The sequence below is a fragment of the Tenrec ecaudatus genome, chromosome 15 (genome assembly GCF_050624435.1).
Source record: "Tenrec ecaudatus isolate mTenEca1 chromosome 15, mTenEca1.hap1, whole genome shotgun sequence".
In the NCBI taxonomy this organism is placed as follows: Eukaryota; Metazoa; Chordata; class Mammalia; order Afrosoricida; family Tenrecidae; genus Tenrec; species Tenrec ecaudatus.
The window spans coordinates 89,716,922-89,730,710 of NC_134544.1; the positions used below are offsets into that span (position 1 = coordinate 89,716,922).

The 13,789-nt window shown below is 43.8% G+C and overlaps 1 long non-coding RNA gene across 2 annotated transcripts; it reads right to left on the reverse strand.

Annotated features, from left to right (window-relative positions):
• Nucleotides 1-1,388: 1,388 nt before the first annotated feature.
• LOC142427395 (uncharacterized) lies at nt 1,389-7,637 on the reverse strand. Of its 2 annotated transcripts, XR_012780038.1 has the most exons (4): nt 7,533-7,633; nt 7,194-7,237; nt 4,617-4,730; nt 1,389-4,461 (listed from the first exon to the last, which is right to left on the reverse strand). It is a non-coding gene; the product is annotated as an uncharacterized LOC142427395 (long non-coding RNA). The 2 variants fall into 2 exon arrangements; XR_012780037.1 differs by lacking the exon at nt 7,194-7,237 and having other exon boundaries at nt 7,533-7,637.
• Between the last annotated feature and the right edge of the window lie 6,152 nt (nt 7,638-13,789).

The following is a 13,789-nucleotide window of genomic DNA, read 5'->3' on the forward strand; positions in this document are numbered from 1 at the left end:
TTTCTCAGGATAGAAGGCACTCAAAATATGGTCAGGGAAGAGCTGCCAGCTCAAAGCAGAGTTGATCATAATGACGTGGATGGAATAAGACCGTTGAGACCTTCATTTGCTGATAGAGGATGTCTCAATATGAGAAGAGACAGCGACAATGATCTAATCATTGAAACTCAGAATTATGAAGTACTAATACAGAAAAACCAGAACTCGTAAAATATTACATGGAACTCATGAAGATCAATATGCTAGGTATTCGTGAGCTGAAACGGACTGATATCTGCCATTTTGAATCAGACAAACAGTTTGCTATGCTGGGAATGACACATTCAAGAGGAATCACATTCATCTTCCTAAAGAACATTTCAAGATCTACTTGAAGTACAATGCTATTGTGATAAAATACTATCTCTCTGCATAAAAGAAAATCCAGTCAATACGGTTATGTAAATTGATGCATCAACCACTACAGCTGATGAAGAAACTGATGAATTTTACCATCATCTTCAGTCTGAAATTGATCAAACACAATCTGAATTCATGGATAACTATTGGTGATTGGAATTCAAAAGTTGGAAACAAAGAGGAAGAAACAATAATCGGAAAATATGGTCTTGGTGATAGAAATAAAGCTGGAGATCACGATAGAATTTTACAAGACTAACAACTTCTTCATAGCAAATACCTGGAGTGGGCATACACAGGAATCAAACTGACTACAACAGTGGGAAGCGAAGATGGAGAAGGTAAATGTCAGCAGCTAAACTCAGTCCGGGAGTCAACTGTGTAACATGCCATCAACTGCTCATAGCTAAGTTCAGATTCAAGCTGAAGAAAATTAAAACAAGCCCACGGGAGCCAAATATAACCTTGAGTTTATCTCACCTGAATATTAAGGTGTCAGGAGCAGATTTGACTCACTAAACACCAAGGACAGGACACCTGATGAGCCGTGGGATATCACCGAGAACATGAAGAAAGCAAAAGATCACTGAAGAGACAGGAAAGAAAGGATCAAACTGGATGTCAGAAGAGACTCTGGAAAGTGCTTTCAATCATGGAGTAGCTAAGGCACTTCATATGAAATGAAGCCAAAGAGCTGAACAGAAACTTTCAGAAAGGATCTGGAGAAGTATTACAATGAAATGTGCAGATACCTAGAGTGAGAAAACCAAAATGAAAGAACATATTCACTACATCTTCAATTAACTGAAGAAAACAAATCCAAGCTTTAAGGAGCTATATTGAAATATTCTATGGGGAAAATATTGAACGATCCAGGAAGCATGAAGTGAAGATGGAAAGAATACACATTACTCTCCCAAGAAGAACTAGTTGACATTCCACCATTTCAAGAGGAAGGATATAAACAAGCACCAATAGTACTAATGGAAGATATTCAAGCTGCACTGACGGAATTCGCCAAAACCAGTTGCCAAGCATTGACTGAATTCAATTTTAAAAGTTTCAACAAATTGATGAAGCACTGGAAGCATCGGTGGAATGATGTTTTGGGGTTCTGGGACCTTGCTGGAATGATGCTCTGAGGGATCCATGACCCTGCCAGAATGGTGCTAATTGGTGTCCGGACCAAAAGAGAACGATTCTCTGAGTCCGGGACCTGCCAGAAAAATTTTCTGGTATATCTGAGACCTCTCCAGAAAGTTGCTCTCCCACCAGAGAGATGCTCTGGGGGACTGGACCCCTCCGGAACCATCATCCACTAATTGCATGCTTCTATGGGGGTGCCGAAAACCCACTTCCCTCAAGCATATTTCTTGCGGTATTTCCGCTCCACAACACTCCATCCGCACACTCTCAGCACAGACTGGGGCCGACAAATTTAAGAACAATTATTGTTAGTAGGCATTGTGTTTGGCCCTACAGAATCTTTAGAATAAAAGACTTACTTGAAGCATAAACTCTACCAAGCAAGCCAAACTATTTAGACTGTAATAAATGTCAAGTTTATAAATAATGTACTATAGTGGAGCAGGAGTGAACTTTGCATAAGATGTGAGAAGGCTAAACATTTAAACTGAGACCTGAGCAAATAATGAGCCATGTACAAAGCTGACGTTTTCATGGCTTGGTAGACTGATTGTTATCCAGAGGCAATATTCTACAACTCATCTACAGATTCAACCTTATTCCTCTCATGGTTTGCTTTTCCAGAAAATGACAAGCTGATTCTAAAATTTCTATGGACATGTGACAGTTTTAGTATAGCCAAAATAATCTTGAGAAACAATAAAATCTAGGTGGAGAATGCTCATTGCCTGATATGAAAACTTACTCAAAAGCTATAGTAATTATACTGTGTAGTAGTGACATAAAGGTAACATATTGATGGAATATAATTGAGAGTCTAAAAATTCAACCTCATACATACATAGCTAAATGATTCAAAAAGAGTGCAGAGAAGTCACTGTGATTTCAGCAAATGCTGTCAAAAACAACTAGATACAAGAAAAAATAATGGGTTTTGACTGCCACCTTACACCTTATGCAAACACTAACTCAAAATAGATCTTAAGACCTAAATGTAAGAGCCAAATCCTAAAATCCTAAAACCCTTAATAGAAAACATATGCATAAATGTCTGTGACCCTGGATTAGGGAATGGTTTCTTAAGATATCTTGCATTTTAAGCAATTATGACATCTTAAACATAAGCAGCCCAAGTTCAACGTAAGTTGAACTTCATCCCAATTAAAGTCCCTTATAATTGGAAAGACACAATCAAGAATTTGAAAAAGGCAACCTACATCAGTAACTATTCGTGAGATACCTAATAATCTTGTATTCAGAATACATAAATGCTATAAGTCAACAACTAAAACTCCACAAATTAAAAATTAGTCAAGAAGTTAGTCACTACTCTAAAGATATAAGTATGTTAAACATAAACTATATAACTCTATTATACATTTAGTCTGAAATTTCTGTAAATTGTTTGAAACTGAAAAATATTAAAACAAGTCTACAAGAGCTAAAATATATTTTGTGGCTATCCAATCTGAATTTAGGTAACATTTAATGAAATGAACACTAATGACCTGGGGGAGGGGGGGCGATATTAAGAACATCATATGTGAAGGAAGCAAAAGGTCATTAAAGACAGAAAAGCAAGAAAAAAATCAAAGTAGATATCAGAAGAGACATTGAAATTGCTCATTACTTAAAGTAGCTAAGGCAAATAGAAGAAATGATAGAGTTAATAAAGTTGAACAGATCATTTCAAAGGGCAGCTCAGGAAGACAAAATATTAAAAATTCATCATTTTTCCACCTTATATGCTACCAAGTCCTGCCAGCCACCTCCACCCCCATCTGCCCCAACCCAAAATGGCTCTGATATCTCCCATCAGCCTCCACTACAATCCCTGTGCACAGCCACATTCTTGAACTATCCCAACAACCTCCCCACTGCTCTCCCTGCATCCACATCTGCACCCTTTCTCCAAGTATCTGCACCAGGCTCCACACCGAAGCCCCAGTGATATACCTAATATTGCTATGACCATGTCACTGCTCCACTCAACTCCCTCCAAAGGTTCCCCGCCTTCATCAGGAAGCTGGATATCAGTTCTGGGAGGTCGGTTAGCACCAGGACCTGGCTGACCTGTGCCCAGCTCCTTCTTCTTGTCCTTTCAAATGACTGTGTCCCTGAGGCATTTGAAAGGGAGGACAGGCCCCAGCAATTTTCCTGGACTTTCATCCTCAGCTGTAAGTGTCCCGTGTCCTCATTTCCACTCGATCCAGCATCATTAGGATGTGTTTGCATGTCTCTGAAGCAAGGATCGCATCAGCAGCCACTGACTGCCTGCCAGACCTGCACTGAGTCACTTAACCCACAAACATCTGGCCCACTTTAGGGACGAACCACTAGGGGCTCAATGAGGCTCAAAGACTTTCGCAAGGAAATCAGCTAATGAATAGAAGCACTAGAATTTGATCTCAATTCTGACGGTAGGGCCTATCAGCCTACACAGACATGCTGGAGGGCTTTTGTGTCTACACAGGAGCTGGATCTAGAAAGGACAGTGTGAACCTTCATGGAATGAACAAGAGCAGGTCTCTGCACAGGAACCACCCTCCACACTCAGGCAGGGACTGGAACAGAACTTCCCCCGAGTGAGATGTCAAAGGTTATTGGTGGGTAATAGGGTCAGTTGCAGAAAGTGGGGGGTAGAGGGTAGAGGTGATGGGAAAATGACAAGGATCATGGAATGTTAGCTTGCAAACAGATTTTTATAATAGCTGTCAATAAGGCTTAAACCTGTAAATAACTGAACAGGCAAAAGTTGTGAGATAGATACAAGGGGGCTTCAAAAAGTTTGTGGGAAACTTCCATTCTTTTCAGATTTGTTAGGCTTTTCAGATTTGTAGGGCTTTTTCTTGCTTCTGGTTCCTTTGTTGGTCTGCTTTTGCACCTGCATGACCAGGTCCAGGGCCTTATTGAAAGCTGGAATGACATGGTCCACTGGGGTGAGTGGTGTCCCCCAGGTCCCATACTCACTCAAGGCACAGCTGTCAACACCTGTAGTTGTTCAGCAGCCAGCAGAACCCCCGCCCACTCCCCAGCCCCGACACCCCACACCCCCTTGCAACCAGCCTCACCTTGCAGGTAATTGAGAAGCAGGTCTACAGCGGGTTCTGCTTTGTTCTCAATTTTCCCCGGGTTGTAGTCTGGCTGCTTGGACATCTCGGGAGAGCTTATCAGGTTGGCCTTTGCTGCAACACAGAGGGAAAATACCCAGCCAGTTCAGTAACTGCCAGTCAACGTAGCAAGTTATTCCTGGGGTCCTGACTCAGGTAAGGAATGTAAATGCCTGCATAGATGCCCACATCCTGCCTCCTGATCCTCATCCAGGTCCCCAAGTTGTGCCTACATCACAAAGCTAAGAGTCGGCTTGATTTCTTGCCCCTGTATGCTACCAAATCCTGCCAGCCACCCCCCTCTATCATCTGCCCCCAACGCATAATAGCACCGATATTTCCCGTCAGCCCCCACCACAATCCCTATGTCACAGCCACACCTCCTTTCTGAAATATCCCAACCTCTGACCTGCTCTCCCTGCAGCCACACCTGCACCCTTTCTCCAAATACCTGCACCAGGCTCCACACTGAAGCCCCAGTGATATACCTCATGCTGCCATGGTCATGTCACTGCTCTGCTCAACTCCCGCCAAAGGTTCCCTGTGCTCATCAAGAAGTAGGTTGAGTTCTGGGAGGCTAGTTAGCACCAGGGCCTGGATGGCCTGTGCCCAGCTCCTTCTTCGTGTCCTTTCAAATGCCTGTGCCCCTGAGCTGTAAGTGTCCCGTGGCCTCCTTTCCACGTGGTCCAGCATCATTAGGATGTGTGTGCATGTCTCTCTGCAGCACGGATCATATCAGCAGCCACTGACGGCATGCCAGACCTGCACTGAGTCGCTTAACCCACAAATATCTGGCCCACTTCAGAGACGAACCACTAGAGGCTCAAATACTTTCCCAAGGAAATCAGCTAATGAATAGAAGCACTAGAATTTGATCTCAATTCTGACGGAAGGGCCTATCAGCCTACACAGACATGCTGGTGGGCTTCTGCCTCTACACAGGAACTGGGATCTAGAAAGTACAGTGTGAACCTTCACGGAATGAACAAGAGCTGTTCTCTGCAAATGAATCACCCTCCAAACTCAGGCAGGGACTTGAGCAGAACTTCCCCCTGGCCAGGGGACTGTAGGAAGTCCCATGTGGCGTGGGGATGAGTTTTTCTAGAACAGCTAGATTGGGTGGAGAATTAAGACTACAGTAAAGATCAGGTGTCCCGGTGTCTGGTGGGTTACATGCTGGACTTCTAACCACAAAGCCATCAGCTGGAAACCACTGGCTGGAAAAAGATGAGGCTTCCTACTCCTGTGTAGAGTTACAGTCTGGGAAACCCCCACAGGCAATTCTACCCTATCCATAGGGTCGCTGGGTCAGAATAGCTGCCAGTGAGTTTTCATGGGAGCGCTGCCTCTTGTCATGCCAGCATGTGTTCAAGGAGTGGTGTGGAGCACCAGGCCAGCCCCTCAATCCCTCACTGGCAGAGCCACACCCCACCTGGATGGTCTCCTTGAGCAACTCTACAGCCTCCTTCAACTCCCGGATCTAGCTCATGGCTTCGGTAAAGCTGGAAATTTTCCTGAAAGCGCTTACTCAAAACCAAAACCAAAAGAACCCTACAAACCAAGCAACACACTCGGAATTTTCATTAGAACAGGGATAAAATGACTCCAGGTGGGAATACACAGTTAAAATGGAGTTGGCATAAATCTAAACATCGGACAAGCTACTTCTTCAGAGGCAGCAGAAACAGAAATATCCCTTTGGGCAATAGGCAGGAGCAGCTCCCATACTCCCCCACACTAACAGATTTGCAGAAATAATGGATCCAGTTCAATTGCCTGGATGTCTTTTACTGGCTACTTTCTCTGCATGAAAAGCAATTAATTACTGGTGGCAATTTCCTCCTGTCCCTCTTAAAGAAACCTTTCCTCCAGCTGTCTGTCCTCCACTAAGAAGCTTTCCTCCAGCTTCTTTCTACTGTTAAAAACAAACAGGGTTTTATAAAAATTAAAGAAATAACATGCAAAAATTTTTAAGAGTGTATGTTGGAACGGGGGATCTTCCGTACTTGAGGGGTCTTGCCCTTCTTTGGAGACTTATATGCCTTCCCAAAGAAAGACTGGCCCTCACTTTGGCTGAGTTCCTGCTCACCGAACCCCATCTTTGTACAGCTGGGCCTGTCTCTTTCTCCTTTTACTTGCCACCTGCCATACCGTTGACTGGTAGCCACCAACCTGGGTCACCTCCCTTGAGGTCCCAGTCCTGGACTTACCCCACAACCTGGGAATGCCAATCACACCTCAATGTGCGGTGGGTGCGCTGGAATATCACTTCAACACCCTCAAGGCTGAGCGCGCTCCCCGCTTCCGCCCTCCTGGCTGGCAAGAATGAGCCAGGGCGTTTCCGGACTACCAGGTGCTCCCCTCCCCCTCCCCTTCCCCGCTCCCGGAGAAGGCACCGCCCAGGGGACCAGACTGCCAGGGGACCAGACTGGGCAAACCTCCGGAGGAAGCCCTAACGTTTTGTGCTCCAGCTGCAGCCACTCGCTTCCTGAACAGCAGTCACTTCGTGGTGAGAGAAGCCACAGACCCGGGGCTCACCTATGAGCGGAAGACGTTCTAGGAGTTTCAGGGAGGAGCCACCGCTGTGTGAAAGGAAACAATGGAGGGGGGAGACACGCGAAGTTCCCGCAATGAATCGGGAACCCCGACGCCCAAAGCCCCAGTCTGGGATCCTCCTTTCTCCAACAGGAATTCTCCCCAGGAACCCCAACCAATCCCAAAACTGGGGGATGGAAGCAGCCCCTGGGACACACTCCCACATCTCACCACGCGAGGGGCGCTGACGGAGCGGGTGAGGGGGAAGCAGGGCGCTTGCACCCAGCCAGGCTGCTGTGTGCACCAGGGTCACCCCAAATTGGTCACCGCGCGACCCCTCACCTGGGCGCGCCGACTACACAGTGCTCAGGCTGCAGGAGCTTCTCTGGCACCACGCACCAGGCAGAGCAAGTAGGACCCACGGTATGACACTCACTTCCGGCTAGGGCACCGCCACTTCCGGCCCGTTTCAGCGTGACCCGGAAAGGGAGGAGAGTAGTCATGGGTGTGATCCGGAAACACATACGTGAAAAAACAGGCAGGAGTTAAGGCTTCATTAAGCTGCATGGACATTCAGAAAAATAAGAATCTTACTTGATATGGCAGAGATTAATATGACATCGTTCCCACCAACATTATTTGAAAGTTTGTTCTTCATTACACTGACCATAGAGGAAGGGATTGCGATGAATTGGAAATAATAAAATGTGGAGGTCTTAGTGGGGAAAAAACCCGCAAACACCCAGATTCTTATCCTGACAAACGTTTAGATTATTATCAGATGTATGATCAAAGTCACATACCTCATAGACAGCACTGACTGAGCTAAAGGCATCAACTTCCCTATGTGACACTGAATATCCACATGGTACAAGGTGTGCTCAGGGCCACATAAAAGAATAAGCAATATACTTCTACCATCGCAACACAATTTTAATGTTACACAAAACAAACTGAATATTTTCTTTTTTTCTTTTTAAACATTTTATTAGGGACTCATACAATTCTTATCACAATCCATACATCAATTTTGTAAAGCACATCTGTACATTCTTTGTCCTCATCATTTTCAAAGCATTTGCTCTCCACTTAAGCCCTATGCATCAGGTCTTCTTTTTTTTTCCCCTCCCTCTCCACTCCCCCTTCCCTCACTCCCCCTTCCCTCGATAATTTATAAATTATTATTATTATAATTATTATTATTTTGTCACACCTTGCCCTGTCCGTCATCTCCCTTCACCCCCTTTTCTGTTGTCCAAACTGAATATTTTTTTCATCTCTTAAGATACTGAAGTACACTCTAACTTCCATGTGGTGCTTATGCATGTCTGAGACTGAGAAAATAAACCACTACATCATCGGTCTAGTTTTGGACTATTGTTTATAAGGACACTACCTGCTATGGTAAGATAAAACAGTACGTTCTATAAAATGGAAAAACACAAAAGCCTAAGGAGCTTTTACTCTGCTCTCTATGGTTCTATGAGTCCAGAATTCATATGACAGGTCTGACTTTATTGTCCTTTTCAATATATGTTCTTATTCATATACGTAAAACCTTAGTGTGTTTGTGTATTTGAAAACTGGAGGTAAATACAATAGTAACATCACATTAAAACTGGTGCTTGGTAAAGTAGAGGGGCAGCAAACAAGAAGAAAACCTTTTTAGATTGACAAAGGCAAACAACGGACTCAAATATACGAACAATTATGAAGATGGTATAGTACAGGCCAGTGTTTCTTCCTGTGGTACAGAGGGTCACTATGATTTAGAACTCACTTAATGACACCAAACAATAACAACTTCCATTGTACACTGGCTCTAAGTACAATAAGTACTAAAATGTTAGAGTATTTCTTTTAAAAATAAGCATTAACGTAATGATCATTCAGAACAGTTGTTGAAAACATATAATCATGGTTTTAAAATATATAACTGCAAGATTAATCAAGAGTTAAGGACAATATTGAACAACTGTAGATCTGCATGAGAAAAAATTTTTTTTATTTTACAACTGCAGAGAATGTGTGGTAAAAGCATTTAAAAATACACTCTACAACGGGATATATTATACTGGTGTTTTAACAACACAGTAACAAATTTGATGATTTCATGACTCTAATTAATTGACGAGAATGATTACATCATACACCCTAACAGTTTATGTGCAGGTTTGTGTAAACGGGATTGATTGAGTTAGAGAGCACCTATCCCTGCCTTTGAGTTCATATTTCACCTTGACTGAGTGGGATTATTACCAGGGATGCAAGGATGTTTCATCATTAGAAAAAATATTAATGTAACCGACTACATAAACAGGGAAAAGAATAAGGACCCTTTGATCATGTTAATAGATGTAGAAAAGATATATGACAATATCCAACACCCATTCCTGATAAAAACACTCAATAATATGGAAACAGAAGGGAGAGACCTCAACACAACCAATGTATTAAAGGAAACACTGTTGGTGAAGGACAATTAGATGATTGGAACTTGCTGGAAATAAGACACTGTTGTGCACGCAGAAAGTTTTCATCAAAAGAGTAATACAAAACCCACAGACTGGGGGGAATACATCTTTAGCAATGAGGAGATGGATACAGAGGTGGAGGGGACAAGGAGGAGCAGAAGACAACTGTGGCATTTTCAGGAATCTCTAATCTAGATGCTCACCTGAGCATGCACCTGGGAAAAGGAGGCTGGAGTCTGGGTGGTCTAGCATAGGGAGCAGAGCCTGAAATCAGTGTTTGAGGATGAAGTTTTGTAAAGGGTCTTTCCGTTGTGGCTCTTGAGTCTACAAGGCTTAGGCCTCTTTGACTTGCGTGATTGGAGGAGTTCATGAGAATGTCATATGGTGCCAGGAGAGGCATGGTCAAGTGGAGCAGATGGCATCAGGTGCTATCAGGTATGTCTCTGTAATCCATGCAATGGGAGTGTCTCTTGGGGATATTCCCAGTTGGGATGCCTGCTCTCCACCCACCATTTTCTGTCAGCTTGTCTTTCTGTCATGGCGTGTGTGTTGTTGTGTTTCAAATGCAGGCAGGGTCACCCAAAATGAACAGGTTTCAGCAGGACTTCCAGACTATGCAACTAAGAATGAATCAGTTGCCACTCCAGGTGCTGAAGCTCACCTCTCGGCCCCTCCCTCCCCATCTCTTCCAGGTCACACCCCTTAGGGCAGACTCCACCCCACCCCCTACCTAGGTGATGCAATTTCCTGTTGAACCTACTTCCTCTGACTGAGAAGGTTCAGAGTGAGCTTCCCACAAGGGTAGGTGTGTCTCTATGTTTCTATGTGGATTCCATGAGTAGAGACCCCTGCAGGGTGATGTCCCCAGCTGTGTCTTGGTTCCTGAGGACATTACAATTCCCGCACCCTGTCGGCCAGTGTTCCAGGACGCCATGATCCCCTGGGACATTTCCATTTAAATCCTTTCTGAGCTGGGTACAGGCCTCAGAGCATTCACGCATGGGAATACTCTGCCTCCTTTATCCTGCCCAGAACCCCTAATGCACCCTCACCTCTCAAGCCAGAAAGGCCCGATTGGGTGTAGTTTCTTGTCTGGTGTCCGTTCCCTCCATGTCAGGTGTCAGGAATAAGAGCATGGGACCCCAGAGTGGCCTTTACCGAAAGGAGCAGCCAGCCTTGCAGTCATCAGGCCACCCCATGATGACTGTGGTCTGTATTAGAGTTTAACTTCCCAGCACCTTGCTTTGCAAAAGGGTGCCATAGCAGTCACAGCCCCAAACCCCGCACAGTTTAAGTCCTCGCATAGAGTAAACCTCCGCTGAGTGTTTTCTGCCCAGGAATCAAGGCTGTAGGTAATCTGGCCCTCAGGCAGAGGACTTTTGAGAGTGGATTACCTTCAACTCTCCAGGCAGCCCAGGGAGGGGCAGTGTCTCTTGGATGTTTGCCTGCATGTGTGTCCTTGATGGAGGTCACCAAACGATTTAGGGGCTCTCCTAGACAGGAGCCAAGTCCTATCAGCCTTGCCCTGACTGCATTGGTCAGGAGGCCCTGGACCCATCTTGTAAGCCCGCTATCTAAGGATGGAAGTGTCTGTCATTGTGATGTATTCATTGATCACCAATCATGCTTTTGTGGCAGTTTCCTTTGCTCTGCCCCACCCCTACAACCTCTTTAATTCACATCTCAATTGTGAACCTGGGAAGCCATTTCAACCTCCTGTTGGTCATTTCCCTCTTCCAGATAGATGATTTGTTTGTGTCTTTACTTTGTCTTTGTCTCTTAACATTTAAAAAATATTCTCTTTAAACTCTATTTAAAATGGGGTCTCCTTTTTAATCTAAAACAGATCTTGACTGCGTGTGCTTTCTTAGTCATTTCTGCCCATCGGAAACTAGCTTGTGCTCGGTTTCAGACTGCAAAAGGGACTCCAATCTCAAATAAAATTTAAAGAGAACATTTATTAATAATCAGAAATAATTCGGTGGAGGATTTAATCTATGGGGATGTTAGGTAGCTTAGCCTAGGGAATTGGGAAGTCCATTACGCATGCCCAGGAGAGCCAGCAAAGACAAAAGCTGGATTTTCCCGCCGGTGGGCTTGGATGGGCATTACACCTGGAGCAGCCCACCTGGGCCGGGTGATTGCAATTCAGCCAATGGGATCGACCTGGGGTCGTTCACCACACCTCCCCCGGGAACCCTTGAAAAGGCAGGGACCAGAAGGGAGAGGGTCTCTTGGGCGCCTGGTCTCTTGGTCTTGTCTTGCTTGGGCAGTCTGGTGGTCTTCGTGGGAGGAGAGAGATCCTTGCGTGTCCCGGAGCAGTCTCTGCCAGGCCGCATGGTCAAAGGAATCCTATGGGTGCCGCGTAAACCAGATGCTTCTTTGAACTTTCATTAAATTCACTTGGATCACGAGCCCGGCTTCGGCGTGAAATCTTTCTCGTGTGGAGCTAAGGACCAAGGCTGAGATTTAGGCCGGAGAGAGAAACCTAACAGGGATGCCCTTCAAATGGACGTTAGGCATGCACTGCCATCCACAGCCCTTTACTAACTGGGGTGCTAAGACTTTAATCTCTACTACAGCTCCTGGGTTTTGTCTCTGCTGATGCTGCACCTTTCCACTTGGAGTGTGAAGAGCACCTCAGCTCAGACATTGGTTGTGTTAATGGCTCATCTCTTTATCACTGCGCTCTTCTACCCATGCCACCACCCCCTTATCTTCCCTCGTGACTCGTAGAGCATTGCTGACCCAGATTTAATGTCCACTCATTTTATTAATAGGGAATTTTGGTTTCCTTTATCATCCTTTTGATTTGCAGAATCCAGAAAATATTTTGTTTTCGGGTCATTTTGTGTATCAATCTGGAGAAAGAATAGCTTTTCTTCAACTGTAAAGAGTTTCAGTTTTGAAAATTCAGAGGGCAGTCAGAAGTGACTCGATGACAGTGAGTTTTGGTTTTGTGCATTAATATTATCTTTTAGTGACACATGCCTTCAAAGTAAGCACTTTTTTGGTTGTTTTGAGTTATTTTCACAGTTACATAGTATTTAAAGCGTTCATTTATCAGTTATCCTAGTGGGTACATACAATGTTTCATAGAACCCAATTCTAATTATATAAATTGATTTAATCCTTTTGATGTATTAATTTCATTTGTTAACTGTTTCTTCTTCAATTTATTTGATTTGACTGTGTAAGAATTGTGTCCTACTAAGGTTAGCTCCTAATTTTAAAAAAATTGGGTCACAATTATTCCTAATACAAGGTAACATTCAGATATATAATTCTTATATATAGTAAGACATCATCTTATTTAAAATAAAGTTACCATTTTCTATCTCCCACGGCATGGAAATACTTAATTGTTCTAACCCTTTATCCAAGTACTCTTGTTAAAAGGCTTGTTTTATTCGCTGCTTTATTGTTCTCAGGTGCACTCTGGTGCACTGTTTGTGATGTCATAGGACCTTAAACTTTTCCTTGTGGTTTCTAGGCTATAATTAATATGTAACCAGATTGCCACATCATGGGATACAACTGCTTACATTTCATGGAGTTGCCATACATTTACTGTAGCAGTAGGACTTATTCACTAAGTAATTTAGATAGGTCAAATTCTCAGTAGGCTTACATGTTTTTCACTATGGGCACGGTGATTCTTAATGAAAATTATTTTGCGTTTCTGATTTAGTCATATTTTCAACATAAAACCAATGTTTGTCCATAGACATGAATATGCTTTCATCATATTTAGTTTTCCCTTTGGTTAGGTGCCATGTCATGTTAATTCCATCTCATGGCAACTTCATGTGTTATAGAGCAGAACAGCTCATAGCATTTCTGGAGTATCATTTGTGGAAATAGATCTCCAGTCCTGTCTTCCACGTAATGCAGGCTGAATTTAATCCATCAACCCTCAGTGGAACAGTCTAGTTCAAGCTGTGTGTGCCACCTACAAACCTTCATTGTCTTTAACCCCAAAAAGCAAACTCACTGCCACAATGTCAATTCTCACTCATAGTGTTCCTATGTAGGTATCTGAGATTCAAAATCTATACAGGAACAACCAGCCTCGTTTTTCTTATACAGATCTGCTGGTGTAGTTGAACTGCCAGCTTTGAGAGT